At 48.5% G+C, this 27562-nt stretch overlaps 1 protein-coding gene across 3 annotated transcripts in view; it reads right to left on the bottom strand.

Annotated features, from left to right (window-relative positions):
• Positions 1–26634, bottom strand: part of CAMSAP1 (calmodulin regulated spectrin associated protein 1) — a 67982-nt gene extending 41348 nt beyond the window's left edge. For 2 of the 3 annotated variants that reach the window (XM_073640224.1, XM_073640226.1), the window contains exon 1: positions 2720–3001. The gene's annotated coding sequence lies outside the window, so the exon portion shown is untranslated. Of the gene's footprint in view, positions 1–2719; positions 3002–26615 lie in introns of those variants that run through there. The other variant, XM_073640225.1, reaches the window with a different exon arrangement.
• Positions 26635–27562: the final 928 nt, after the last annotated feature.

Below are 27562 nucleotides of genomic sequence, written 5' to 3'. Positions count from 1 at the left end.
CCCACGGGCCTGGGTGGTCTGGAGTTGGGACCCGGTCCTATTTGTCTACCCTTTTATATGCATTGCTTCAACTTTGATATACAGTAAGGTTTTTAATATAGGCAGTATAGGTACCGTCCCAATTTAGGGTCACCTTGCCGCTGGTGGGACGGCTTGTATACTTTTTTTGATCAAAAATAGTTCACTAAGTACCCTATATTTATTATGCAACTTTGCTTTACATTTATATATAATGATGGTAGGGTATGAGATATATTTTTGTCTTTTGTAGGTTTTGTTTCTTTTTTGCTAGTGTGAACATGCTCCTATTTCTTGCATGTCTACCATCTTAGACCTCAGTTCACATTGCCTGGTTTTTTACCCTCTAAGTGCACCAACATGCCCCCAGTGCACTTGCAGCCTGATTTGAATATATCTACTACCCTACACTTCCCACAATTGGCTCACTGACCAATAGAAAATAATAAAATAAATGAAAAAAATAAGGTATTGTTATTTTGGGGAGAGGGAGAACAAGCGTCTATTCAGCCATAATTACTTCTATGGGTAAACCGTATTGGCAGGTTTCCTATATATATATATATATATATATATATATATATATATATATATAAAAAAAAAGGTAGAAACCCCTTTCAATGATTACCTTAAACAAAAGAAATAATAATAATAAAAAAAAAGCAATGACTTTAATGATCAGGTTTTGTTCTTTTCAAGCATTTGGTTACTTTTCAGAAATGGCAAAAATGGAAATGCACAGTACATAGATATCTGCAGTTTTCACTAAAATAAGGCTTATCATATAATATCAAATATTAGCAATGAAGGACAACATAGGACATCCTAATTAAACTTTCTCCGCACATCCGATTAGGCATTAACACAAAGGAGGAAGTGTCTAATCGCTCCGGGACTCGGACTCTTTGTTGCAGGAGCTCCAGGTTCAGATACACAACTGAAGGCACCGGACGACTGATGCTTGGTATAAAGGGGGATTTGTGGGTCACGTGGTGTAAGGTAATTGTGTGTTTTGGGAGCAGATTTATTTATTTATTTTTTTTTTTTTACAGATGTCAAGAATACAAAGGCAGCTGCTGACAGGGGCAAAACAGACGATTACCACCCATGCACAACAGACGGCCCGCACCTCTCATACTTCCAGGGACTTATCGGCTTGTACCAGGCCCCACCTTAATTATCAGTCCTGATCCAGTGTATGACAATAATCCCGTCATGTCCAGTGACACCAAATGCAATTTACTAGCACACGGTCCATTTAAGAGAAGCCCCTTATAGAAATGGCTTGACATCACAGACCACAGGCCATATGGAGTCTATAGTCTACCCCCTCCCCACTACGCTTAACTAATTAGCACTAACACCTCTCCACTGCTCCCCGGCATAAGCCGCACGCCCTCCCACCGCTCCTAACCCCCTTCCTGAGCACACCCATCATTCATTCCCAATGTGGCATCACACCGCCAGAGTTTACTAGCCAAATCCTTGTGCACAATTTGAAGGATTTCTCATTTATCTCGATTAAAGAGGGGGAACCAGAATCCTGTGCAAGTTCAGCTTCACCCATCTGACATTTGTGGTCCAAGTACAGACGGGCCGGGGGTCTCCTGACCAGAACCCAATGGTTTCATAAGCATATATAAGGCAATAGAGTTCGGACTAAGTCCATGAATGTTGGGTGTGTGAAGCCGGCCTAAGGGCGAATTCACACATTGCCGTCAAATCATATTTTTTTCAATTTTGCTGCAATTATCACTACATTTTGTAACACTTTTCAACAATGGCAATTTGACTACAACGTGTGAATGCATCGTGTGTGCTCCACTGAATGGATTTCTATATAAAGCGGAGGCCTGATGGGAGTTGTAGTTTTGCAAAAGCTGGAGATCACCAATCTAGGCCAAAAATTCAAGTAACCGCGTAACTTTATGACCCAGTCGTGTCCAAATTTGCAGTCTGTGTTCCCAGGGGCGTTGTGCCATTAATCCTGGTTCTACCTCCTTCTGCAAAACGGGCATCAGATCGCACATGTTGCCATCCTCTGTCCACGTGGAAAAACGCTCATGTGGATCTGGGCCATTGCCCATTAATGATCGGTGGGCCGTTCCTGGGACGCACTTTTCTCATAGAAGTGAATGGAGCTGAGCTGCAATACCAGCTGAGGACAGGTGTGGCGCCATTATTTTTTTTGCAGAAAGCAGCCCTGTTTTTCTAGACGTAGATGACCCGGGTGACTACATGTTCCTGCGCCACAGTCGTAGGCAGGACCTCCTGTCACTGGCAGAAAGGCTTTGCCGGAGGCTGCAACTCGCCTGTCTACAGCAGATGACACTGGGATCACTGCCCCAATACTAGGGAAAGTGACCGAGCCCTGCCCAAGACCCCCCAAAACTGCCCCCACAATGGACGACCCCAATATGGCTGCACATTAGGCTCCGCCCCGGTGTGATGACATCACTATGCACTCAGCTGATGTCATCGCACCTCGGTGCCGCCCACTAGAGGGCTGGTGACATATGGAGACCCCCAGACATAGGAGACCCCACTGCTACATCACTGCCCATCACAGGAATAGTAGTGTTATTTTCCCATCAGTGCACCTGCCCCCCTCCCTGAATGAAAGCCCCCCATACATGAGCATTCAGCCCCACTACTACAGCGAAGGAGACACCTGCTACAATGGCCGCCAGCAGCCTCTTACCTCTATGTGCTCCGGGCACCGAACATCCCCTTCTCACCTCACTGCCGAGGCCTACATGTCACCGGGGCCGGGGGCTCACTCACCGAGGAGACCCCTCCCTCCCGCCACCGCACAGCCGGGTCCTATCCCCGCTCTTCTTTAGTCACAGCCGCCTCCCGCCCTCCCGGGGGCCGCTCGGTGCCGCAGACACTGACAGGGATCCGTTGGTTACCCGGGGATGTGACTGCGCGTGCGCACCTGGTTGCTAGCGCTCAACCTGGTGAACAAGCGACAGTGGTAGCACGCGTGCGCGAAAAGCGCCTGTTGGTCTTGCTGCGCAGGCGCGACGAGTTGCTAGCGGAACGCCTAGGAATGCGAAGCTACATATGCGCATGCGTTGCTCCATTCCGCCCATTGTCATTCTCTATTGTGCCTTTTAAGGCATTGGCCACTCCCCAAAACTGTCAGCTCTGTGTATGTGGTACCCGGACTGTGCAGGGAGCGTGCATCTCCATCACAAGGGTCCAACCTGACAGCTGTGTGTGTGGTACCCGGACTGTGCAGGGAGCGTGCATCTCCATCACATGGGCCCAACCTGTCAGCTGTGTGTGTGGTACCCGGACTGTGCAGGGAGCGTGCATCTCCATCACATGGGCCCAATACTGTCAGCTGTGTGTGTGGTACCCGGACCGTGCAGGGAGCGTGCATCTCCATCACATGGGCCCAATACTGTCAGCTGTGTGTGTGGTACCCGGACTGTGCAGGGAGCGTGCGTCTCCATCACAAGGGTCCAACCTGACAGCTGTGTGTGTGGTACCCGGACTGTGCAGGGAGCGTGCATCTCCATCACAAGGGTCCAACCTGTCAGCTGTGTGTGTGGTACCCGGACTGTGCAGGGAGCGTGCATCTCCATCACATGGGCCCAATACTGTCAGCTGTGTGTGTGGTACCCGGACTGTGCAGGGAGCGTGCATCTCCATCACATGGGCCCAATACTGTCAGCTGTGTGTGTGGTACCCGGACCGTGCAGGGAGCGTGCATCTCCATCACATGGGCCCAATACTGTCAGCTGTGTGTGTGGTACCCGGACTGTGCAGGGAGCGTGCGTCTCCATCACATGGGCCCAATACTGTCAGCTGTGTGTGTGGTACCCGGACTGTGCAGGGAGCATGCATCTCCATCACATGGGCCCAATACTGTCAGCTGTGTGTGTGGTACCCGGACCGTGCAGGGAGCGTGCATCTCCATCACATGGGCCCAATACTGTCAGCTGTGTGTGTGTGGTACCCGGACTGTGCAGGGAGCGTGCATCTCCATCACATGGGCCCAATACTGTCAGCTCTGTGTGTGTGGTTCCCGGACTGTGCAGGGAGCGTGCATCTCCATCACATGGGCCCAACCTGTCAGCTGTGTGTGTGGTACCTGGACTGTGCAGGGAGCGTGCATCTCCATCACAAGGGTCCAACCTGTCAGCTGTGTGTGTGGTACCCGGACCGTGCATCTCCATCACAAGGGTCCAACCTGTCAGCTGTGTGTGTGGTACCCGGACTGTGCAGGGAGCGTGCATCTCCATCACATGGGCCCAATACTGTCAGCTGTGTGTGTGGTACCCGGACTGTGCAGGGAGCGTGCATCTCCATCACATGGGCCCAATACTGTCAGCTGTGTGTGTGGTACCCGGACTGTGCAGGGAGCGTGCATCTCCATCACATGGGCCCAATACTGTCAGCTGTGTGTGTGGTACCCGGACTGTGCAGGGAGCATGCATCTCCATCACAAGGGTCCAACCTGTCAGCTGTGTGTGTGGTACCTGGACTGTGCAGGGAGCGTGCATCTCCATCACAAGGGTCCAACCTGTCAGCTGTGTGTGTGGTACCCGGACCGTGCAGGGAGCGTGCATCTCCATCACAAGGGTCCAACCTGTCAGCTGTGTGTGTGGTACCCGGACTGTGCAGGGAGCGTGCATCTCCATCACATGGGCCCAATACTGTCAGCTGTGTGTGTGGTACCCGGACTGTGCAGGGAGCGTGCATCTCCATCACATGGGCCCAATACTGTCAGCTGTGTGTGTGGTACCCGGACTGTGCAGGGAGCGTGCATCTCCATCACATGGGTCCGACCTGTCAGCTGTGTGTGTGGTACCTGGACTGTGCAGGGAGCGTGCATCTCCATCACATGGGCCCAATACTGTCAGCTGTGTGTGTGGTACCCGGACTGTGCAGGGAGGTGCATCTCCATCACATGGGTCCAACCTGTCAGCTGTGTGTGTGGTACCCGGACTGTGCAGGGAGCATGCATCTCCATCACATGGGTCCAACCTATCAGCTGTGTGTGTGGTACCCGGACTGTGCAGGCAGCGTGCATCTCCATCACATGGGCCTAATACTGTCAGCTGTGTGTGTGGTACCCGGACTGTGCAGGGAGCGTGCATCTCCATCACATGGGCCCAATACTGTCAGCTGTGTGTGTGGTACCAGGACTGTGCAGGGAGCGTGCATCTCCATCACATGGGCCCAACCTGTCAGCTGTGTGTGTGGTACCCGGACTGTGCAGGGAGCGTGCATCTCCATCACATGGGTCCAACCTGTCAGCTGTGTGTGTGGTACCCGGACTGTGCAGGGAGCGTGCATCTCCATCACATGGGCCCAATACTGTCAGCTGTGTGTGTGGTACCCGGACTGTGCAGGGAGCGTGCATCTCCATCGCATGGGCCCAATACTGTCAGCTGTGTGTGTGGTACCCGGACTGTGCAGGGAGCGTGCATCTCCATCACATGGGTCCAACTTGTCAGCTGTGTGTGTGGTACCCGGACTGTGCAGGGAGCGTGCATCTCCATCACATGGGTCCAACCTGTCAGCTGTGTGTGTGGTACCCGGACTGTGCATCTCCATCACATGGGCCCAATACTGTCAGCTGTGTGTGTGGTACCCGGACTGTGCAGGGAGCGTGCATCTCCATCGCATGGGCCCAATACTGTCAGCTGTGTGTGTGGTACCCGGACTGTGCAGGGAGCGTGCATCTCCATCACATGGGTCCGACCTGTCAGCTGTGTGTGTGGTACCCGGACTGTGCAGGGAGCGTGCATCTCCATCACATGGGCCCAATACTGTCAGCTGTGTGTGTGTGGTACCCGACTGTGCAGGGAGCGTGCATCTCCATCACAAGGGTCCAACCTGTCAGCTGTGTGTGTGGTACCCGGACTGTGCAGGGAGCGTGCATCTCCATCACAAGGGTCCAACCTGTCAGCTGTGTGTGTGGTACCTGGACTGTGCAGGGAGCGTGCATCTCCATCACAAGGGTCCAACCTGTCAGCTGTGTGTGTGGTACCCGGACCGTGCAGGGAGCGTGCATCTCCATCACAAGGGTCCAACCTGTCAGCTGTGTGTGTGGTACCCGGACTGTGCAGGGAGCGTGCATCTCCATCACATGGGCCCAATACTGTCAGCTGTGTGTGTGGTACCCGGACTGTGCAGGGAGCGTGCATCTCCATCACATGGGCCCAATACTGTCAGCTGTGTGTGTGGTACCCGGACTGTGCAGGGAGCGTGCATCTCCATCACATGGGTCCGACCTGTCAGCTGTGTGTGTGGTACCTGGACTGTGCAGGGAGCGTGCATCTCCATCACATGGGCCCAATACTGTCAGCTGTGTGTGTGGTACCCGGACTGTGCAGGGAGCGTGCATCTCCATCACATGGGTCCAACCTATCAGCTGTGTGTGTGGTACCCGGACTGTGCAGGCAGCGTGCATCTCCATCACATGGGCCCAATACTGTCAGCTGTGTGTGTGGTACCCGGACTGTGCAGGGAGCGTGCATCTCCATCACATGGGCCCAATACTGTCAGCTGTGTGTGTGGTACCCGGACTGTGCAGGGAGCGTGCATCTCCATCACATGGGCCCAACCTGTCAGCTGTGTGTGTGGTACCCGGACTGTGCAGGGAGCGTGCATCTCCATCACATGGGTCCAACCTGTCAGCTGTGTGTGTGGTACCCGGACTGTGCAGGGAGCGTGCATCTCCATCACATGGGCCCAATACTGTCAGCTGTGTGTGTGGTACCCGGACTGTGCAGGGAGCGTGCATCTCCATCGCATGGGCCCAATACTGTCAGCTGTGTGTGTGGTACCCGGACTGTGCAGGGAGCGTGCATCTCCATCACATGGGTCCAACTTGTCAGCTGTGTGTGTGGTACCCGGACTGTGCAGGGAGCGTGCATCTCCATCACATGGGTCCAACCTGTCAGCTGTGTGTGTGGTACCCGGACTGTGCAGGGAGCGTGCATCTCCATCACATGGGCCCAATACTGTCAGCTGTGTGTGTGGTACCCGGACTGTGCAGGGAGCGTGCATCTCCATCGCATGGGCCCAATACTGTCAGCTGTGTGTGTGGTACCCGGACTGTGCAGGGAGCGTGCATCTCCATCACATGGGTCCGACCTGTCAGCTGTGTGTGTGGTACCCGGACTGTGCAGGGAGCGTGCATCTCCATCACATGGGCCCAATACTGTCAGCTGTGTGTGTGGTACCCGGACTGTGCAGGGAGCGTGCATCTCCATCACATGGGTCCAACCTGTCAGCTGTGTGTGTGGTACCCGGACTGTGCAGGGAGCGTGCATCTCCATCACATGGGTCCAACCTGTCAGCTGTGTGTGTGGTACCCGGACTGTGCAGGGAGCGTGCATCTCCATCACATGGGCCCAATACTGTCAGCTGTGTGTGTGGTACCCGGACTGTGCAGGGAGCGTGCATCTCCATCACATGGGCCCAATACTGTCAGCTGTGTGTGTGTGGTACCCGGACTGTGCAGGGAGCGTGCATCTCCATTACATGGGTCCAACCTGTCAGCTGTGTGTGTGGTACCCGGACCGTGCAGGGAGCGTGCATCTCCATCACATGGGCCCAATACTGTCAGCTGTGTGTGTGGTACCCGGACCGTGCAGGGAGCGTGCATCTCCATCACATGGGCCCAACCTGTCAGCTGTGTGTGTGGTACCCGGACTGTGCAGGGAGCGTGCATCTCCATCACATGGGCCCAATACTGTCAGCTCTGTGTGTGTGGTACCCGGACTGTGCAGGGAGCGTGCATCTCCATCACATGGGCCCAACCTGTCAGCTGTGTGTGTGGTACCCGAACTGTGCAGGGAGCGTGCATCTCCATCACATGGGCCCAATACTGTCAGCTGTGTGTGTGTGGTACCCGAACTGTGCAGGGAGCGTGCATCTCCATCACATGGACCCAATACTGTCAGCTGTGTGTGTGTGGTACCCGGACTGTGCAGGGAGCGTGCATCTCCATCACATGGGCCCAATACTGTCAGCTCTGTGTGTGTGGTTCCCGGACTGTGCAGGGAGCGTGCATCTCCATCACATGGGCCCAACCTGTCAGCTGTGTGTGTGGTACCCGAACTGTGCAGGGAGCGTGCATCTCCATCACATGGGCCCAATACTGTCAGCTCTGTGTGTGTGGTACCCGGACTGTGCAGGGAGCGTGCATCTCCATCACATGGGCCCAACCTGTCAGCTGTGTGTGTGGTACCCGAACTGTGCAGGGTGCGTGCATCTCCATCACATGGGCCCAATACTGTCAGCTGTGTGTGTGGTACCCGGACCGTGCATCTCCATCACATGGGCCCAATACTGTCAGCTGTGTGTGTGTGGTACCCGGACTGTGCAGGGAGCGTGCATCTCCATCACATGGGCCCAATACTGTCAGCTCTGTGTGTGTGGTTCCCGGACTGTGCAGGGAGCGTGCATCTCCATCACATGGGCCCAACCTGTCAGCTGTGTGTGTGGTACCCGGACTGTGCAGGGAGCGTGCATCTCCATCACATAGGCCCAATACTGTCAGCTGTGTGTGTGTGGTACCCGGACTGTGCAGGGAGCGTGCATCTCCATCACATGGGCCCAATACTGTCAGCTGAGTGTGTGTGGTACCCGGACTGTGCAGGGAGCGTGCATCTCCATCACATGGGTTCAACATGTCAGCTGAGTGTGTGGTACCCAGACCGTGCATCTCCATCACATGGGCCCAATACTGTCAGCTGTGTGTGTGGTACCCGGACTGTGCAGGGAGCGTGCATCTCCATCACATGGGCCCAATACTGTCAGCTGTGTGTGTGGTACCCGGACCGTGCAGGGAGCGTGCATCTCCATCACATGGGCCCAACCTGTCAGCTGTGTGTGTGGTACCCGGACTGTGCAGGGAGCGTGCATCTCCATCACATGGGCCCAATACTGTCAGCTGTGTGTGTGGTACCCGGACTGTGCAGGGAGCGTGCATCTCCATCACATGGGCCCAACCTGTCAGCTGTGTGTGTGGTACCCGAACTGTGCAGGGAGCGTGCATCTCCATCACATGGGCCCAATACTGTCAGCTGTGTGTGTGTGGTACCCGAACTGTGCAGGGAGCGTGCATCTCCATCACATGGACCCAATACTGCCAGCTGTGTGTGTGTGGTACCCGAATTGTGCAGGGAGCGTGCATCTCCATCACATGGACCCAATACTGCCAGCTGTGTGTGTGTGGTACCCGGACTGTGCAGGGAGCGTGCATCTCCATCACATGGGTCCAACCTGTCAGCTGAGTGTGTGGTACCCAGACCATGCAGGGAGCGTGCATCTCCATCACATGGGTCCAACCTGTCAGCTGTGTGTGTGGTACCCGGACTGTGCAGGGAGCGTGCATCTCCATCACATGGGCCCAATACTGTCAGCTGTGTGTGTGTGGTACCCTGACTGTGCAGAGAGCGTGCATCTCCATTACATGGGTCCAACCTGTCAGCTGTGTGTGTGGTACCCAGACCATGCAGGGAGCGTGCATCTCCATCACATGGGCCCAATACTGTCAGCTGTGTGTGTGTGGTACCCGGACTGTGCAGGGAGATTGCATCTCCATTACATGGGTCCAACCTGTCAGCTGTGTGTGTGGTACCCGGACCGTGCATCTCCATTACATGGGTCCAACCTGTCAGCTGTGTGTGTGGTACCCAGACCATGCAGGGAGCGTGCATCTCCATCACATGGGTCCAACCTGTCAGCTGTGTGTGTGGTACCCGGACCGTGCAGGGAGCGTGCATCTCCATCACATGGGCCCAATACTGTCAGCTGTGTGTGTGTGTGGTACCCGGACTGTGCAGGGAGCATGCATCTCCATCACATGGGCCCAACCTGTCAGCTATGTGTGGTACCCGAACTGTGCATCTCCATCAAATGGGCCTGACCCAAAACACACAAAAGGCGCAGGAGAAACATGCAAAGTGCTGCAAAAGGGCAAAACACGGTACACGTGATCGCTTCATGTCAGAAAGTCATTTTTTGGATGAATTAGCCCAATTATACTCAAAACCTAAAACATACAGGCAATGACATGGCCGCCGGTGGTCCTTATGAGGACCGTGCAGGGGCAGACATAATTGGTGCAACCTGTGCAGCCGCACTGGGGCCCAGGAGGTCAGGGGGCTCATACCACCTCCAAAGCAGGGGGAGTTGTACATTATGATTAGCTCTTGGGCTGCAAAAGGCCCATGTACAGTGTTGGCACAGGGGCCTGTGTGTCTTCCAGTGGTACCGAGGATACTAGGAAGCTGAGATATAGAAGGGGTTTGAAGCAGGGGCAGCTTTATCCATCCTTAGAGACAAATCCAGCCCTCCGGGGGGATGTAAGGTCTCATTGTTACCCCGCAGGGTCATTATTTTATATCAAGAAAAACAAACAAACGGTGCCTAGAGTGTTCCCGACAGGTCGCACACTGGCACAGGACAGATAAAGCTGCAGTACAATGTCAGGATACCACGAAGAGATGCCCCCGGGGCAGTATCCAGGTGAATGGGCCCAACCTCGCTGCCTGGCATGTGCCACCACATGTGACTAAGGCCGGTTTTATAAACCACAATGTCCGAACCAGCCAAAGGTCTCCTGACCGAAACTCAACAGTCTCCGCAGCCCATATGAGACTGCAGAGTTTGCATCCAGAGACCCGCGGCCGGTCCGGACATCGCAGACTAGTCCTGGATACGTGAAACCGGACTTATATATAAGTAGGCCAGTTCATGGGCAACATGGTGCCCTTCAAAATGACACCCTAGGAGGTCTTCTTCCTGAGAGATCCACTAAATCTACTTTCTTAAAGTGGCTGTCTGCCTTTGGGGCTCAATATTATTTTTGTATTGCAATTGGGTTTTGCTAAATATTTTGCACCATTTGCATTTTATAGCCTCTGTTTGCAGGCTGCAGAAGGAGTTAAAGAAGCACTCTTCCTGCCATCAAAATGTTTATTCTCAATATATTGCAGTCGTCATATTACATAGCCCTCTGCACTTACAATTGCTCATTTTGTCTTTATACCCAGATAAATCTTCTGTTTTCCATTAGATCTATGACATCACGTGATTAGAAAACTGACTAGCTGAATCCTTCTAAGCTCTATGTAGAAACAGGAGGTCAATTTTCCCTGTATGAGTCACAAGCCACCTTCCCTGGCAGGGGGAAGGAGCGGAGCAGCTGGGTCAGGTGGTGAAGAGGGGAATGATAAATGCAGGGAAAGAAGAGACTTCTTGTTTCTACATAGAGCAGAGAAAAGAGAACAATTAGCTGGGTAGAAAGGCAAAATGAGCAATTGTAAGTACACAGTGCCATAGCCATATAATATGACTAGCTATTGAGCCCGTTTTATGCCCAGGTGGTGAGCATTTTTATTGGTATATGGTCTCCCATGCTGATATGTGCTGCCCCCATCCTGGTATTTGTGCTGCCCCCATCCTGGTCCTCCATCCTGTTATGTGCTGCCCTCACCCCCCCCCAATCCTCGTGTGATTGGTACCCCCTCAACCCCACCCCCCCAATAATGGTATGCTTGGTACCCCCTCAACACCCCCCCCCCAATCCTGGTATGCTTGGTACCCCCTCAACCCCACCCCCCCAATCATGGTATGCTTGGTACCCCCTCAACACCCCCCCCCCCCAATCCTGGTATGCTTGGTACCCCCTCAACACCCCCCCCCCCAATCCTGGTATGCTTGGTACCCCCTCAACACCCCCCCCCCAATCCTGGTATGCTTGGTACCCCCTCACCCCCCCCCCCAATCCTGGGATGCTTGGTACCCCCTCACCCCCCCCAATCCTGGTATGCTTGGTACCCCCTCACCCCCCCCCCCCAATCCTGGTATGCTTGGTACCCCCTCCCCCCCCAATCCTGGTATGCTTGGCACCCCCCTCACCCCCCAATCCTGGTATGCTTGGTACCCCCCTCACCCCCCAATCCTGGTATGCTTGGTACCCCTCATCCCCCAATCCTGGTACTGGTATGTGTGGCCCCCTCATCCTTTTCACACAGCACACATACAAAAAAAAAAAAAAAACACTCACCTCTCTTCCCTGTGCTCCAGCGCTGCTGTGTCCTGTTCTGCCGGGGGAGGAGTGTGGCGCCGGAGTACGCGCGTGCCCATGCCATGCTGTCCAGTGCCATTTTGCTGAAGACACACTGCAAATGTGTCTTCAGTAAAATGGCGCCGGATAGCACTATGCGCAGATTCCGACGGCGCATTCATCTCCCGGCTACCGGCCCGAAGACACAGCGCGGTCTCCCGGATAGGGGAGTTGTTAGGGGGCCGGAGATCGCGGTATGAGTTCAGTGCTTACGCATACCGCGGTCTCCGGGGCCACAATCCTCATCCTAAACTCCTAGTTTAGGATGTGTTTGCGTTCCTCTATGGGGTCCAGACTGCGCAGGCACGTAGCACTTGCACAGTCTATAGAGGCTTCAGACAGATGGACGCTTGTACGATTATATTATAGCTGACTGCAATATATTAAGAGGATAAAAAAATTTGGTGGGGGAACCAGTGCTTCTTTAACTTGAGAACCAGTGAGTGAGCTCAGTGGATAGCCGAGTGTGTAACTATAACCTGCCTTTTTCTTAGCTCCCCTCAGCAGATTTATGACCACAGCAAGCTTGAATTTGCAGGAAATCAAAGAGGTTGTAAAAGCCAAATAGTGCAAAATTTGCAATGAGTCACAATTGCAAAAATTATTTATATCCACCCAAATGCATGCATATATTTATATAGATTTAAAAAAAAAAAAAAAAAAAAAAAATCAGCAAGGGTGGACAACTTCTCTAAAGGTCATCTTTGTCTCTTCCTTTTATTCACACAGAAACCTCAGGAAGATTTTTGCACCGCACCCACCATATGTGGATAATGGGTTACCAGATGGAGGATTGCAGAAGTAGAAGATATCTGTATGGGACCAGGAGATTTGGAGTGAAGTGGTGGCTCGGAGCCACCATACAGCTCCTCATATCTCAGCTTGTAAGGTTGCATTGGAGGGTTCCTTGCCTGCTCCCCAGTAATATTATCCAGGCTTTTATAGGAGACATCTTGTTGGCATCTTTGGCACACCAGGTAACCTTCTATGTGGCATCTCCACAGTCTCGTCATTCACTCCAGCTCACTGACACACCACTGATGGACAAGCCTGGATCCAACTACCATCTAGCCCAACCCCAGGTCTTCCAGGTACCACATCCCAACCATCCACACACTCTTAATTGGCACCAAACTGCTCCTATACATCAGCTGCTCTAAGTTCTTCTATCAGCATTGTGGTACAGGGGCCCATAATCCCCATGATTGCTAACTATGTGCGGATGCTTTAGGACCACCCCATTCCTTACTGGTGTTACATGCACGCCGCTAGGTTCAGATAGGGGCGAGACAGGTTACATGAATTCTTTGGAATCCTGGGGGAACCGTTACTCAGGGTGACCATAGACCATGTGCTGCAGCGTCTCTCAGGCACACACACGTAGGTTGTTTCACTTGCTGACCAGACACACTTGAAAAGAGTCCTCAAACGGTAGAACAGTAGCATTTAATAAGAAGCGGCACAGCCAGTGCAAGTTAAGTCTTATGAGCAACAGGCTCCAGTGACAAACAGTACAGTTTCCTTAGCAGAACAGCAGTTCACAGTCTTCCCAGTAGTATAAGACAGCACAGTTCTAATGCAAAGGCACATTAATGAACACAGCATTCTTTACAGCACAGTGAGATGGGGGAAGGTGGGAGGGTTTGCTGAGGGAGATGATCCCTGTGACACCATTTCTTCCAGTCCTTATCTTTCTGCTTGACAATACTCTGCACTGCTAGTTCAGGAACTCTACCTGACCTGTGCTTAGCTTCACTCCTGACTTGAATCCTTTTCACTTGCAGGGGCGTTTCTGTTGGATGCAGAACACACACACCACCTTTCTCTTCAGCTCCAGCTAGACAGTAAACAACTTCCCTACAATCTCCCTTGGGCTCTGCTAAAACACTCCCCTTCTCCTGTTACTGTGTTAACCCCTCTAGTTGCTGGATGCTTCTGGATCACAACACTTCCTTTCCCATGTGCTTGTGTTACTTCTAATAGTTGCTGAATGCTTTTAAAGCAACAGCACTACTTCTGCATGTCACACTCTGCAACAGCACTACTTGTGGATGTCACACTGGAAACACACATTTTGGTTACACTATCACACTTTTTTTGCCCATGACACTACAGATTTGCTGGGACGGTTAATGAAAAATCTGATTAGTCCTAGCACATTTGGGATAGTTGACATGTATGACGTTCCAGCATCACAACGTCCACATCAATGCAAGGTCTTTCTGGGCCCACACTGAGCTGGAGCTGGCACCTCCACAGGACGCTGACAACCAGGACACAAATATTCCTGCTTACAGGTCATGATGTTACCGCTGCGTAGAGTGGCTCACCGCATCATGAAACCAGTTGATCGTACATCACAATATAATAGTATATTCATCACACTGCCAAAATCTACTCGTAATGGCAATACTAAGCAAAGAAATGCCATAAGAGGGTTTTCAATGACTCCTCGGGCCAAGCTCGTGTACTGCAGCAGAGCTCCTATTGTAGTGAACAGGAGCGGAGCAGCAGTCCTTGAGACCCTCTTATGGGCTGTTCGTGCTACGTACACAAGGAACATGGTAACAGCTGATCGGTGGGGGTGCAGGGTGTCAGACCCTGGCCTAAGAATAGGCCATCAATATGAAAATTTTGGACAACCAATTAAAGTTTTACTTTTAAAGGTGATGAGAGATCCAATAATTTTTTACAGCCCTGGTAGCAGCAATGATACTTAGAAGGGAATTTACAAGACATAACTATAATGTAGTTAGGCCTAATGGCAGGAAACGTGGAGACCTCACATTCATCTGCACAACAGATCCCTATCCAGACAAGTCTATCCGGCCGGCTGCATAAGAATCCAGTGTTTGAGTCACAGCCAAATCCCCGGTCATGACATAAGCAATTACCTAAGAGCTCTGCTACCTACTCGGTGACTTATAGGAAGGACTATGCACAAACAAGAAAGTTATGAAACGTGTGCATTGTTAACTCAGACACAAATATCTGGGTTGTTAATCTACAGGATTGGATTGTGTAAGGCTTGGCCCACAAAACACATATGCGAATCCAAAAAGAATATGATTTACCGCGATGCAAGAACCATCAGCGGGTTTCCTGCTCCAGAGTCAACAGCCTTATAGGCATACATGAAGCTGTCGAGTTCTGGTTCAGGAGACTCGCGGCCGGTCCGTGCTTCTCACACCAGGAGACTCGCGACCAGTCTGTGCTCCTCAGGTTGTCTAGTTCGGGTCAGGAGACTCGCGGCCGGTCTGTGCTCCTCAGGTTGTCTAGTTCGGGTCAGGAGACTCGCGACCAGTCTGTGCTCCTCAGGTTGTCTAGCTCGGGTCTGGAGACTCGAGGCCGGTCCGTGCTTCTCACACCAGGAGACTTGCAGCCTGTCCATGCTTCTCATGCTGTCTAGCTCAGGTCAGGGGACTTGCGGCCGGTCCGTGCTTCTCAGGCTGTCTAGTTTGGGTCAGGGGACCCACAGCCAATTTCAAGCTTCTCAAGTTGTCGAGTTTTGAGTCAGGAAACCACTGTCAGGTCTGTGTTTCTGAAGCTGTCAAGTTTGGAACAGGAGACCCATGGCTGGTCCATGCATCACAGTCAGTAATCGGACCGCGAAACACGGATGTGTGAATCTGGTCTTAGGATGGCAATAGACATGACCATCCACTAATTTCCATAGCCATTTCTCCCAAATCTGTTCTGACTAGCTAATCAGGCAATGTTTGGGACTTCAGTGGAGTTGCTGTGGCGCCCCTGAGGGTTCAGTCGCCACAGAGGTACTGCACCTCACCCAGAGGTGTGGTGTCTCCTTCTCTCTTTAGGAGCTCTGCTCCACAAGTAGGGCCCAGTCATAGAGGCCCAGGTGGGGAGCAGAGGAGTAGGCTCCGTTCTAAGAAGGGATCCTAGGGGGTACGGCGAGTGCAGGACGGCACCCGTACGCCCCACATCTGTCAGAAGACAGAGGGATCGTAGGCCACAAGAAGGGGACCGGCCCCTGGTCCAGCCGTGTTACTCCAGGTCTCGGCTGGGAAAACCGGAGGCTTCTGGCTTCTATAGCCAGTTGCCGAAGCCTCATTCTAATCCCCGTGAGGGTCAAGCAGGTCCGGGAACTCCGACGAGACAGAAGGGACTTCAGAGCACCCGAGCGGGATTGAGAGTGGGAAGCACAGGGCAGGAGGGAGAAAGACCCAGCGTGATGACGGTCTAGCTAGGAACACAAGAAAGTGGGGTTCTGCCAGGTACCCCTGATCTACCTGAGGAACTGCTGAACCCCTGCCTGGTGAACACAGCGCGACGTGGGAGGCTGACACCTGTACAGTGGTCCAGTGTAACTGACATAAGAACTGTGAGTAAAAACTCGGATGACTGCACCGCACTGCCTCCGTCCCTTCTTTCATCTGCGCCATCTCTCCCTCCTGGCACTACAACGCCCAGCGCAACCTACACTGCCCTGGAGCTAGCTCTAACTGTGGAGAGCCACGCCATCCCTGCTGCCGTAACACCAGCTCCAGAGGACTGCTCCGCAGCGGCGGCTCCCTTTGGCCGCATTCCACAGGTGGCGTCACGAACACTATTCCAAAAAAAACCCCCATATAAATAGAAATACCCCCCTTTTCACTGACCACCCTTGATCACGGACCGGGCCAGCTACCGTGATATCCCCCAGCAATCTGAGGCCCGGTTGCCGAGTGCCCCACGGCCCAGGGGGCGCGTCATTGCCAGATGCCCAAATTGTCAAATAGGGGCAAATTTGGTGGTCACTGTGGAATAGTTAATGAATATAAATATGAAATTGGTTTGGGGGCCATTTGGAGGGTGCATGTTTTCACAACAGGTTTGAGGAAATCCTCATTTTCTGGGAAAAAAGTGCTAGTTACACAAAATGTAACCACACAATAGTATGCCCTTTACCATGGACCCACAGAGACAAAGAGCCCTTTCCACATTGGAGATACACATACACGTACAATGCATCATTACATACCCCCTGCCTCCATAGGGACTGGGTAGTTGGTCATCACCATAAACTAGCAGGACAAGCCAAGGAGCTCTGGGCTACAAGGACTTGACTAGCAGCTCCTGGACCCAATGTATTACTGGGAACTAGCTCCCCAGTTTGCAGGCCCCACCAACAATGCATTACCAGGAAATACTGGACTGAACCACCTTTTACCCAAATTCCAGTTGGCAAATTTACAAAAATGCATACCATAAAGATATGGTCCACATAACCAGCTACCAGTCCAACAAACCTCAATGTCATCAGCAGATTCGTCTCAAAAATATATATATATTTTAGTTATTAAAACAGATCTGCCACTGATTTTACAACACAAACTGCATAGATTATATAAATCTCACACCTGAAGGGTCATGTGTACTTACTTTGAAAATTCATGACAGAATTTAAAGAGGAGTCCAATAAAATGCTAATTTTAATATTGGTCAAAAAAGATTGTTGCCATTTTCATATGGATTTGTAAAGCAAGTCACCCAGCAACATACTGTACTGTCTAATGTTTAAAGGATTTATTGTGAAAATGTGAAAAGTGGTAAAAGATCCCTTTAAGATGATTTTTTCACTGAATAAATCCTATTTCAGGATTGGATCCTGATGGGTAATGTGTCAGGAAATGGAAGACAATACAGTCAAGCTGAGATGGATCAGTAAATGCATTATAAAAAAAAAAAGCAATTACCTAGGTAATAAAAACCACGGCCACAGCGGGGAGAATGTCCACTCCCTAGTAATTAAAAAAAAAATAATTAATTCCTTCATTATTTGCTCACTTTGGCTGAGCCAAGCAAAATTGTTACATCTTTTTTTTTTTAATTCAGTACTAAACATTTTGATTTTACATACTCAGAAAAAAATTTTTGCAATAAGATGTGAAAAAAAAAAAAAAATGGAACATTTGAAAAATAAAAACATAAATAAATAAATAAATGACTGCAGGGCAAATTCAGGCAGTATGGGGGAAAAAAGGAAGTGGAAGATGCCTAAAGTATCTACAATGTCCAGACTGACTCAAACTCATAAGAACTACAATGTCGGGAGACCCACGGTCAGTCTGGGCATTGCGGTGCATATATGGAGCATGAAAAACACTCATGTGATCCCAACCTAACTGTTGGGGGTGCTCCATTTTGCCCAAAATATTAATCATCAGAAAGGCCCATGTATCCGCAGCCCTCATTAAATCAGCATTGCTGACAACTAATGCCTTCCTTGCTTTGCAAAGCCAAGGTGACCAATTCTGCAGATAGGTGGGCACAGCGCGCATCCTCTGAACTGGGCTTCAAGCCCACTCTGAAACTTCTGCATGAGGTTCTCTGCTCCTTTATAATATTGTGACTTTCTAATATACTTTATGTTTCAGGATCTCTGCTTGTTATTAATGAATACAAACATTTTATTTTTGTTTGTATATAGAAGACAATCACTTAGTCCTGGGATGTGATAGAGCAGAGGTCCCCAACCGCCGGTCCGCGGACCAGGACCGGGCCGTTGGGGTTTTTCAGCCGGTCCGCGGCGCCGCTGACAGCTAGCTCCGCGGCCCTGCGCCTGGTCAGAGCTCGCTCTGTGTGGATTTATAATGTTTTCTGCCATAGCCGTGACAGCTCGCAGCTCCCGGCAGAGAACATTATGCAGGACGGGGTGGGGCGTCGGGCGGGTCTTAGTGACGCGGCCCTCCTGCACAGCATGGTGTGTTCCTGACGGGGTGGGGCGTCGGGCGGGTCTTAGTGACGCGGCCCTCCTGCACAGCATGGTGTGTTCCTGACGGGGTGGGGCGGCAGGCTCTCCTCACTGACACGCCCCCGGCAGAACATGTTATGTGGGGCGTGCTGGGGCAGCAGACTGGCTTCAGTGACGCGGCTCCCGATACCGGTGTTCAGTGTGTAGCGCTGCTAAGCAGCAGCGCTGTATACACTGACGCTCAATGTACAATGCTGCTACTTAGCAGCGCTGTACACCGAGGTCCCGCCAGCATCCTCCCCATACAGCTCCACCCCTCCATAACCCCACCCCCATATGACCAAAGCCCCGCCCCCACCCCCACCGGGCCATGGAAAACTGGTCTTCCTTATAGCCGGTCCCTGGTGCAAAAAAAGGTTGGGGACCTCTGTGATAGAGGACCCATCACTTGCCATAAAACTTATTTTTTTTCCATCGTTGTAAATGCCGCTATTCTCCTGAATCCGCTGTTGTTTTTCTTTTGTTCCTGAGGTTTGGTCTCTTCTTTCCTGTTTTTAAACCTAGCCCTATTAGCCAAGTGGGTGTGGTCCTCAATAAAACACCAACAGAAGACTTGAGGACCATGCCCACTTGGTAGCAAGATTAACTTTATATACACACCCACTTGTATAAAAAGACTTGATTTACACTCAGTGAAGAGGGGGCCATATCTCAGGAACGGAGAGGAGCAGGCACAAAAGAAAAACATCACCGGATTCAGGAGAACAGCGGCATTTACACCAGGGTAAAAAATAAAAATTATACATTTACGGCAAGTGACAGGTCACCTTTTAGTGGCAAGGGTATTTAGAAGCAAGACTAGGGCACCTTAGGCTCTGTATATGTGCGATTAGTACTTTGCAGCCTACATGTTCATATAATTATGTGAACCCCTACATTTATGGGAAATCTATGAGCAGCTCTGCCAATCTTCCCCTGAGATAAAACGATGCATCTTCAGTGACGTGTCAGCTGCGCTGTCTGCTCATCTGGTCAGGTGCCACTCAGAGGTCGGGGCTTACCAGCTCCGCTCAGCTGTACTAATGATGGCGGGCATGATCACTGCCTCCCTATGAGACGGCGCTGGCATCACACATCACTGGAGGCTCAGCAATATTAAACTGTGCTCTCTGATCAGCACAAGCAGCCATCTGTTGTGGGCAAGTAGAAACCATCTGACAGCTTGCTCTCCAGGGCGGGGAGTGGATCAGATAAATCATTCAAGATCTGGTCACACAATGGGTGACAGAAAGAGGATCATCACATTAGGATAGGAGGATTAATGCCTAACAGTGCTGCACCTCAAAATTATATTAATGACGACCCCTCTGCCTCCTAAGAGAACTTCGTGCTATAGGTGGCATATGATGGATGGCATAGGTGCAACCTAAAGTATGAACTGTAAAGTGCTACAGAATATATTGGCGCTATAGAAACAAAACATATCCTGTTAAATTATAAAGTTTCTGTTCCCCAATGCAAATTCTAAACAGAACGTCATATGGCTCCTAGGGACCAGGGCCTGGGAACACGTAACCCCTTTATCACTTATATTGTGCCCCTGACAGGGGATCACTAGCCACAAAATAAGTGATAATTGTATGATCCTGAGGGTTTAACTGCCGGGACCCCCCCAGCGATCACAAGAACGCAAGTCCTGTCATCCCAGATACTGCGCTCCCGAGTATGGGAGTAGTGGTCATACATAATCACTGGAGCTGTGCACACTAGTGCTCCACTTACACAGGGGACACGGGACCCCCATTCTCAGGATCGGTCCCAGAAGTTTAACCCCTAGGATCATACATGTATCACCTATGACAAATGTCAATTGGATGAATACCCCTTTAAGGGGACACAGCCTGGGCTCAGACTTTAGGTCCCAACCTATGTGAAGGCAGCGGCATATTGTAGGGTTTATTGATTGGGCATTATTTAGACAGAAGGGGGCACCGTTCAGCATAAGACCAGGCCTGATTCAGATTTTAGTTTCATCCATCAGAGGAACAGCTGGGTGCACTGGTGGAGACAGTCAGAAAAGGGCCCCTGTGTAAGAACAATATATGGGCCCTTTGCAGCTCATCATAATGCACAATTCTACCTGCTTTGGAGTGGAAATGGGCCCTCTTACCTCTTGGGCCCATGTGTGGCTGCACAGGTTGCTCCAATGATATATCCGCCCCTGGCTGGGTGACAGCAATTACACGGTCCACATTTTATTGTTACTCTGCTTTCATAGACCACCAAATAAATACCAAAGTTAGGCATGTGCCTCTTTTAATGGCACAGTAGTTATTGCATTATATTCATGAACCAGGAGGCCCAGGATGAATAAAGTCATGTAAATCCTCACACGCCATGCGGTGTCTGACATTTCAATCTATAGGGGGGCTTCTTTAATTTGCATTCCCGTCCATTGTTCCACGTGGGAGCCTGTGACTGTGCAGTTTTCCATCCGGGCCGTCTGCCCATAGTATCAGCAGAGTCTGAGCTCATGGATAGAGCTTGTTTCTCAGATGAGATTTAGGACTGATTATTGGATTGGGTGATGACAGCCCAGTGCAATGTAATAGGGACTCAATCACAAAGCCTATAGGGACAGACATGTGGGAAGCAGGATGTCAATATATGATGAGTCAGCAATACACTACAATACAGGGAGGAGATCAGACAATGGCCCTGGGGTGGATAGATGGGATTAGAGAGGGGAGGGGGTCTAACCTCTCCTATTTTTGCAATTTTCCACTGATGGACAGATTACGATTGCACCAGAGATTCCGTATCCTCAGTTGCTAGATGTGCTTAGAGCTACCCCTATTATCCTATATACCCCAGCTGTAATTCTCATTATCTAGGGCGGGGATAAACATCTCAAAGATACTGACAAATTATGAGGGTTGTCCAGCGCCTCTTATACACATTAAATGAAAGTCGGCCAAACCCGTCTATTTCGACAGGACAAGCGATGTGATGTATATAGGGGTCTACAGACCCACCCACCACCCAGACAGATGACAATGGGAAAAGAAAAATTGGTCATCTGGAATTTCAACAGCCAATGCTTTTTTTTCCTGGGGTAAAAAAAAAAACACTGAGTGCATTGAAGTGTATGGCGGAGTCGGCAGAGATGGCGACTACCTCGTGTATGGCCAGCATTACTTCTGACAGGTCCTTTCCAAGTCTCATACATGGATGGCAGGAAATAGGAGAGGTGCATGACCTGCCGGGCATGCACAAGACCTTTGATACCTGGCAGGCAGCCATCAATGCACCTCAGCAGCGCCTCTCCCATCCCGATGCAGAAGTCAGAGGTTTTTGATAACCCCTGGATTTGCACCAATTATTGGCATTTCACATAGGATAGTCATGATGCTGCATTACAAGAATGCCATCAAATGCAGAACACTTTACACAACCTATAGCAATCCCTCCACTTGCTGTCAGTGAATGGGAACACTGCTTAGATCCAGAGGCTGGAAACCCTATATGTCTAAAGACAGAAAGTTTGGTACAATTGCTTAAACTGGATACAATCTATAAAAACAGGCTGATACATTCTAGCAAACTATCAAGACAGGAGAGAGATGCATTACCATTTACCACATTCGCTCTCACCCCCAATTTTTTTTTTTTTCTGAAAAGGCAGTGTCAGTTTTTGACAGTGTGTATTTTCACTGCGTCAAAGATGCTGCAGCTAGGGCTATGTTCACACTAGGCATTTTTTCAGTGCTTTTTTTGGGGGGCAAATTTTCTGCTGTGTTTTACAGTACCAGCAAAGCCTATGAGATTCCATAAATCTCATGCACACAGCTTGGTTTTTGTTTTATCAGTAGTTTGTGCTTTGAATTTTTTTTTGCACAATAGAGCATGTCACTTTTTTCAGCGTTTTTCACCCACAGGAAGTAATGGGTAATGAAAAAACGCACCAAAAACGAAGGTGTCAGTTTTTCAGCGTTTTTTTGTGAAAAAAACCTTATGAAATAGAATGAGATTTTTTTTTTCACTGAGCTTTATGTACATGCATAAGGAGACAAAAGAACAGTGAAAAAAACAAGCCGCAAAAAACAAGCAAAATCCTGAACAAACCTTCCTGGCAAGAAATCAGGTTTTGCTGCAGAAAAAAAAAACACCTAGTGTGAACATACCCTTACAGTTCCAGCAACGTAGATGGGATTTCTAGTAAGTTCATGACCACTGTGTGTTTTTTTTTTTTTTTTTTTTTTTACACAGCGTAAATTAACCTGCGGTGCGTGTTTCAAATCCACAACATGTCAATTCCTCTTGCTGGTACGCGGAGTTTGATTTTTCCTATAAAATTGTACTAGATGCGGAGAATCTGCAGGTAAAATACACGTGCGTTTCCACTGCAGAAATGCACTAACTACGCCTGTAATCCACACATGAAGTTTTGTCAAAGCCAAATATCAGGAAGTATCAAAAACAAAAGCAGTTTTAGTTGAAACATAATACCAAAAAGAAACAAAAAACACAGCATCAAATACACAATCAAAATGCATGTAAAAAAAATGCAAAATAGCAGAATTTAATTAATGGGTGCATAAAACCTACAACATCAAAATCTCACCAAAAGCTCATCATGGGCACGTAGCCCAAATCGTTGACCCGCCATTGCACAATCGCAAATTTTAGCTGCAGTTTTCACTTTATAAATCTGAGTGTGAAATCTGCACCAACTACACACTGTGTGAACCCAGCCTAAGCGGATTGTTCTATAAACAACAATTAACACCTATCTATACTGCTCTAAACACTGCAACTCCCACTGATCTTGAGAATGGGGGTCCCAAAGTGCTTTGTGTGCATGGAGCATGTGCAACCCCATGTCTGTGTAGGAGCGGTGGTCACACATTCTCAATACGGCTCCATTTTGGGCCCTTCGTTCTCTAGGATGTCTCCGCAGCCGGCTGTCATACATTATCATGTATACCGTAGATGGGTGATTAGTGTTGTTCATGGAACAACTCCTTTATTTACCGGTTCAGTTTGTTTTGATAAGAAAACCGGAAGCCATTTCTGTGTAATCAAGTCCTGGGCGGACTGTATGCCTGCAGGCCCGGGCGTATCCGGCTGCCTAATAAACACTCCTAATCCCGTCTATCGCTATGATGCCATCAGTCATCGCTCCAAGGAGAAAGAAAGTGACAACATCAGGCAATCCCTTGTCCCCGTGCCAATCATACAACACCCACGTCCTCCCCTCCATGGTGGCGCAGTCTCTCGGGGGTCACCATGTTGTCCATAGCAACTGATCAGATTGTCGCTTTGATTTTTCTGACCTGCACTAGGCAAATGGAAGAAAAGTGGTGATTGGTTGCTATGGGCAACGCCGACATTGTGATTAGGCCGCAATCCATTAACTGGAGGAATTTGTATGTATTTGTGTATCTGGCACCACTTTGACAGGAGTAACTATGTAAAGCCTCGGTCCAGAGGAATGGCCGCCCTTCACCTCAGTGCAAACATCACTCCCAGTGTTGACTCAAGCAATGAACTCGCTCACATTGCCGAGAGACGGAGGAGACGCTCAACACAAAACAGCTGTAGACTAAATAAATGCAAAAAATATATATTACGCCATCTTTTTGCGCACAATTTTTTCAGTTTATTTTTTGCCATATTTTCACCTTTGTATTTATTATTTTTAATTCATGTATTTTAGTATCTGCAGTTTTGGTTTTGCGATCTAGAGGTCACATGATTGCTTTCAGAATCACATGATTTATTATGTCAAAAATACAACTAAAAAGTAAAACACCAAAAAAAAACCTGCAAAAAAATATTGGCAAAACTGCTGGAATAAAACTACAAACACGACAATTTTACTAAAGCCGCTCTGGCAGATTTATGATACGTTCTCAAAGAAAACCGGTCTTAGTTGCCCCTTAGCAGCCAATCAGAGCGCAGCTTTCATTTTACAAGTGTAGTTTAAAAATAAAAGCCGAATGCCGATTGGTTGCTATGGGCCGTAAAGACAGTGTTGCCAAGCAGGGAACTTTGCCCCTTTCACCCCCAACATCCTGTTGGCAGATTTATGAAACATTTTGTTGCCTTTAACAACCAATCATTCAGCAGCTTTCATTTTTCAAGAGCATTATAAGACATGAAAGCTGTGCTGTGATTGGTTGCTATAGGCAACACCATTTTTTTATTTTTTTTTTTCACAGTTTCAGAAATCTCCCTCTTTGTCCTCACACTTATAACAGCACCACTCTTGTCCTTTGGCCGTCTCTGGTACTGCAGCTCATCCCCACTTTTACCTAAATGTTGCAATACCAGATATTGGCAAAAGCAGCGCTGTTGCTAGAGAAAAGCCCGGCACAAACAACTAATATTTTCATGATATATATTGTATTATATACACTATAATCACAGCCGAGAAACAGTCAGCAAGTAGGCGGGACTCCCTGAAACTAATATTCAGTGACAGGAATAATGAGATTTCATCAGGGTCTCTACCTCCTCCTGAGTTGCAGGTCTCTTCTTTTAAAGTATACGGGCGCACAGCTGTACCGCTGCCAAGAATACCGTCCTGTAGTAAAATGCTCAGAGCCTAAACTTCTAGTCACCTGAGCTGCTAATTACCTGCCCACAACCCCATTAATTAACCCTGTAATTAATAGTATGTGAGGCCTGGTGCACACTCCCATGCAGCGTGGGGGTTTGTCAATCAAAAATGTCTTTTTTTTTTTTATTTATTTACTCATTTTGGAAGCCAAATCTAGGAAGTGATCCAAAAATGAGGAGAGGTATAAAGCCGCAATGTTGAGAAAAATAAAGAATGTTCCAGCTTCTTTCCTATGAAAAAAGGGGTCCCTAAAAGAGAACAGCAGTAGGAAGGCTAAGGGTACATTCATAAGCAACTTTTCCAACATAGGCCACAATTTGTCAATTGCATTTTGTTTTGTTATTTTAGATTTTACATTTTTTTTGTCTTATTTTGTGCTAAATTCCTCAACATAGGAACACAATGTTTAAAATTGGTGCAGATTGAATGATGCTTTTTGGGGGGGGGGGGGGGCAAAAAGTTTCAATATTTTTATCCATAAGCTTTAAATTGTCGCACGTACGTCTTCAATGGCAGAGAAAAAAAAATTATGCAGATTTTGTACTCCATTAGGGCACTGGAGTACAATTTAGCAGAGATTTTAAAAAATTCAACAAAATAAAAAATGGGTTTGACTAAAATATCTAGACAATCAAAACTATGACCATAGTACAAAATTTTAAAAAAAGTAAAATAAGTTATTACAAATAATTTTTTTCCCAGGAAAAAGGCAAAAAAGCAATGATGAATCGTCCCCGTAGAGTTCAAGGTAAATCACATTCGACTTGCAGCCAAATTGCTGACCTAAAATAAAGCATGCGACTTTAAGGCAAGAAGAAGTCGCAGACAAATTATGCCCAATTTTAAAGTTGCAATGTAGACCGAGGCTTATTGTACCGATCCACCATACACTCATACGGTATTGTCTGTGCGCCTCCAACTTTTTGACAAAAGAAACTGCCATATTTATAGAGGCAGTACAAATGTTACCTATAGGGCTGTAATACATTGCTATAGGCACATGTCCTCTTAACACAGAATCTGTGCATGGTGCGTGCCCTAAAAACTTATTATTTTTTTTTGTTCTATTCTGGACATAGTGTGTTTTGTTTTTTAATACTGATAAAATGAGTTCATGGAAGTAATACCTTATTGCAGAAAGTTTCCTTATCTTTCTCTATCACTGTGCTACTCACCTTCTGCTCAGCACTGTCTTGTGTAATATGTGGAAACAAACCCCATTGCTGGGAGGGGGCTTAGCTTAAAAAAAAAAAAAAATAAAATAAAATAAAAGTTACAAGAGCGCCATCTAGAGGCTGTTTACTGTAACTACAAAGTGATCAATGGTTGCCACTAAGCGGAGCAAGGTTTGGGGCTGATTCATAGTTGATCAGGTTGCATTTTTTTTAAAAACAAAACCAAAGCACTGGGTCATAATCTTAGAAGATTGCTGCTGCAAAAAAAAATCAGTGTTCTTGTGAGCAACTCATTAATGAGCTATTGCTGAATTTCATTTTTGCCTTTCTTGCTTTTTTCCATCCTTTCTTCCCAGAGCGATAACTTTTTATTTTATTTTTTTATTTTTGTAAGATGAGATGTACTTTTGAATGACACCATTCACTTTATCATATATTGTATGGAAAAATGGGGAAAAAAAATTCCAAGTGCAGGGAAATGGTGAAAAAAAACAAAAAAAACGCAATTCTGTCATTGTTTTTTGGGATTTTGCTTTTTGGTGCTCACTGTCCAGTAAAAATGTGGAAACATAATTCTTCATATTAATACATTAGGGCGTTACCAAATTTGTATAGTTTTTTTTTTTTTTGTGATGGGAAAAAAATTTAACTTTGCATAAAAAAAAAGTTTTGTGCTGCTATTTTTTTGAGATCCGTAATTTTTTTTTTTTTTTAATCTTTCCTGTGTAGGAGTTTTTTTTTTTCTGCACAACAAGATTACTTTTTTTATTTATACTATTTTGGGATACATAAAAATTTCAATCTTATTTCATTGCATTTTTTAGAGAGGTGTGGTGACAAAAAAAACTCCACGATTCTGGAATTTCAAATTTTTATTTCTCTTTAAGGCATTTACCGTATGGTTTAATTCTTTTTATATTTTGATAGATTGTACTTTTACAGATGTG

The sequence above is a fragment of the Phyllobates terribilis genome, unplaced genomic scaffold, assembly GCF_046119375.1.
Source record: "Phyllobates terribilis strain yellow unplaced genomic scaffold, ASM4611937v1 Scaffold_7__3_contigs__length_470593459, whole genome shotgun sequence".
NCBI lineage: Eukaryota > Metazoa > Chordata > Amphibia > Anura > Dendrobatidae > Phyllobates > Phyllobates terribilis.
The sequence above is the reverse complement of the archived record's forward strand: the minus strand, read 5'-3'. Positions and strand labels throughout refer to the sequence as shown.